This window comes from Pongo pygmaeus, chromosome 19, assembly GCF_028885625.2.
Source record: "Pongo pygmaeus isolate AG05252 chromosome 19, NHGRI_mPonPyg2-v2.0_pri, whole genome shotgun sequence".
In the NCBI taxonomy this organism is placed as follows: domain Eukaryota; kingdom Metazoa; phylum Chordata; class Mammalia; order Primates; family Hominidae; genus Pongo; species Pongo pygmaeus.
In genome coordinates, this window is record NC_072392.2 from 70,184,263 (window position 1) to 70,187,854 (window position 3,592).

The 3,592-nt window shown below is 39.6% G+C and overlaps 1 pseudogene; it reads left to right on the forward strand.

Moving 5' to 3' along the window:
- Positions 1-2,777: 2,777 nt before the first annotated feature.
- LOC129016593 (large ribosomal subunit protein uL6-like) lies at positions 2,778-3,356 on the forward strand (annotated as a pseudogene).
- Positions 3,357-3,592: the final 236 nt, after the last annotated feature.

A 3,592-nucleotide genomic window follows, 5' to 3' on the forward strand; every position in this document is an offset into this window, starting at 1 on the left:
ACTATTAAGAAAATTGAATTTGTAATAAAAACCATCCTCCCTCCCTCTCAGTATTTCCTGATCCAGATGGTTTCACTGGAGAATTCTACCAAACACTCAAAGAAGAATTTAATTCTTCACAATCTCTTCCAGAGAACAGAAGAGAGAAAATGTTTTCCAATTAATTTTATAAGGTTAATATTATCAAAACCAGATGAGGACAGTAGAACAAAAAGAAAACTATAGACCAATATCCTGCATGAATATACAAGCAAAAATCCTTAACAAAATAGTAGCAAATGGACTCCAGCAATATATAAAATGAATTATACAGTTGCATTTCAAGGATGCAAGGCTGATTCAATATCCAAAAATTGATCAATGTAATCCACCATGTTAACAGTATAAAGAGGAAAATCCACATAGTCATAGCAACGATGCAAAGACATTTGACGGAATTCAACACCCATTTAATAATTAAAAAAAAAAACCTGACTGGGTGTGGTGTAATCCCAGCCCTTTGGGAGGCCGAGGCCAGCGGATCACCAGAGGTCAGGAGTTTGAGACCAGCCTGACCAACATGGAGAAACACCATCGCTACTAAAAATGCAAAATTAGCCGGGCATGGTGGCGCATGCCTGTAATCCCAGCTACTCAGGAGGCTGAGGCAGGAGAATCTCTTGAACCCGGGAGGCAGAGGTTGTAGTGAGTGAAGATCGTGCCATTGCACTCCAGCCTGGGCCACAAGAGTGAAATTTCGTCTCAAAAAACAAAAAACAAACAAATAAACAAAAACATCTGTCAGAAAAAATAGGAATAGAGGGGAATGTCCTTAACTTGATAAGCAGCAACTGTGAAAAACCCACTAACATTATACTTAATGGTAAAAGACTGAATGCTTTGTCCCTAATAGTGGGAATAAAGCACTGCTTTTATTCAACATAGTGCTGGTAGCTCTAGTCCGTGCAATAAGAGAAGGAAATAAAAGATTGGTAATGAAGAGGCAAAACTCTTCCTATTTGCAGATGACGTGATTATATATATAGAAAATCTCAAGGAGTCTACAAAAACAAACAAACAAACCCCCTAGAAATAAGTGAATTCAGGAACGTCACAGGATACAAGATAAAGATGTAGGCTGGGTGTGGTGGCTCATGCCTATAGTCCCAGCACTTTGGGAAACTCCATCTCTACAAAAAAAAAAACAAAAACCCAAATACAAAAATTGGCCAGTTGTGGTGGCACATGCTTGTAATCCCAGCTACTTCAGAGGCTGAGGCAGGAGAATTTCTTGAGCCTGGGAGATGAAGGCTGCAAGAGCTGTGATTGTGCCACTGTACTTCAGCCTGCATGACAGAGTGAGACTCTGTCTCAAAAAAAAAAAAAAAAAAAAAAAAAGGAAAAGAAAAAAAGAAAACCTTTTAGAAAAAAAATAGAAGAAAATCTTCAAGGTCTAGGACTAAGCAAACAGCTCTTAAAGTTGACACCAAAGTACAATCCATAAAAGGAAAATCGATAAATTGGACATTATCAAAACTTAAAACTTTTGTGAAATAATCTGTAAAAAGACAAAAAGATGAGCTAGAGAGGAGAAAATATTTGCAAACCATTTATCCAACAAAAGACTAGTAAACAGAATATTAAAGAACTCTAAAAATGCAACAATAAAAACACAAACAATCTAATTAGAAAATGGGCAAAAGACATGAAGAGACATTTCACAAAAGGGGAAATACAGATGGCAAATAAGCACATGAAAGAGATTCAATGTCATTGTCAATAGGGAAATGCAAAATAAAACCATAATGAGATATGGCTACACACCTATCAGAATGCTAACATTTTTAAAAGTGACAATACCAAATGTTGGTGAGGATGTGGAGAAACTAAGTCACTCACACATTGATGGTGGAAATGTAAAAGGATACAGCCACTTTAGAAATGGTTTGGAAAATTTTGTATGTGTTTTGAGACAGGGTCTCTGTCGCCCAGGCTGGAGTGCAGTAGTGCAATCACCGCTCACTGCAACCTCTGCCTCCCAGGCTCAAGTGATCCTCCCATCCCAGCCTCCCAAGTAGCAAGGGACAACAGGTATGCACCACCATGTGCAGCTAATTTTTTGTATGAGATGGGATTTTGCTATGTTGCCTAGGCTGGTCTTGAACTCCTGGGCTCAAGCGATCTGCCCACTTTGGCATCCCAAAGTGCTGGGATAATAGGTGTGAGCCACCATGCCCAGTCAGCAGTTTCTTAAAAAAACTAAACATGGAACTATACCATATGGGCTCTTGGGAATTTATTCCAGAGAAATAAAAATTTATGTTCACAAAAAAGAATACATGAGTGTTTATAGTAACTCTATTCGTAATGGCCAAAAACTGGAAACAACTCAAATGTCCATCAATGGCTGAATGGTTAAACAAACTGTAGTACATCCATACCATGGAATACTATATAGCAATAAAAAAGAATGAACTGTCGACCCATGCCACAAACTGGATGAATCTCCTGAGAATTATGCTGACTGAAGAAAGTCAATCCCAAAAGGTTACATACTGCTTGATTCCATTATATATATAACACTCTTGAAAAAAAATTATAGAAATGGAGAACAGATTAGTAGTTGCCAGGGGTTAATCAGGGAGCAGGAGGCTGGGCACAGTGGCTCACACCTGTAATCCCAGCACTGGGGGAAGCCAAGGTGTGAGGACTGCTTGACCTCAGGAGTTTGAGGTTAGCCTGGGCAACATAGGGAGACCCAACTCTAAAAATAATTTTTAGCCACGTCTACTGCGAGAATGAAGACCATTCTCAGCAATCAGACTGTTGACATTCCAGAAAATGTTGACATTACTCTGAGGGACGCACAGTTATTGTGAAGAGCCCCAGAGGAACCCTGTGGAGGGACTTCAATCACATCAATATAGAACTCAGTCGTCTTGGAAAGAAAGAAAAGAGGCTCCGGGTTGACAAACGATGGGGGTAACAGAGAGGAACTGGCTGCCGTTCAGAATATTTGTAGTCATGTACAGAACACGATCAAGGATGTTACACTGGGCCTCAGTTACAAGATGAGGTCTGTGTATGCTCACTTCCTCATCAACATTTTTATCTAGGAGAATGGGTCTCTTGTTGAAATCCAAAGTTTATTGGGTGAAAAATACATCCACAGAGTTCAGATGAGACCAGGTGTTGCTTGTTCAGTATCTCAAGCCCAGAAAGATGAATTCATCCTTGAAGGAAATGACATTGAGCTTGTTTCAAATTCAGCGGCTTTGATTCAGCAAGCCACAGCAGTTAAAAACAAGGATATCAGGAAATTTTTGAACGGTATCTATGTCTCTGAAAAGGGAACTGTTCAGCAGGCTGATGAGTAAGATTTGAGAGATGTCCAGCTACACAAACAAGATGCTGGATGATTCCTAAGACCTATTTGTGATATTTAAATGATACAATAAAAGACCTACTGATTTAGAAATAATAATAATAATAATTTCAAAAAATTAGGCAGGCATAGTGGCATGAGCCTGTGATCCCAGCTATACAGGAGGCTGAGGCAGGAGGATCGCCTGAGCCCAGGAGGTCAAGGCCGCCTTTAGCCATGATCGCACCA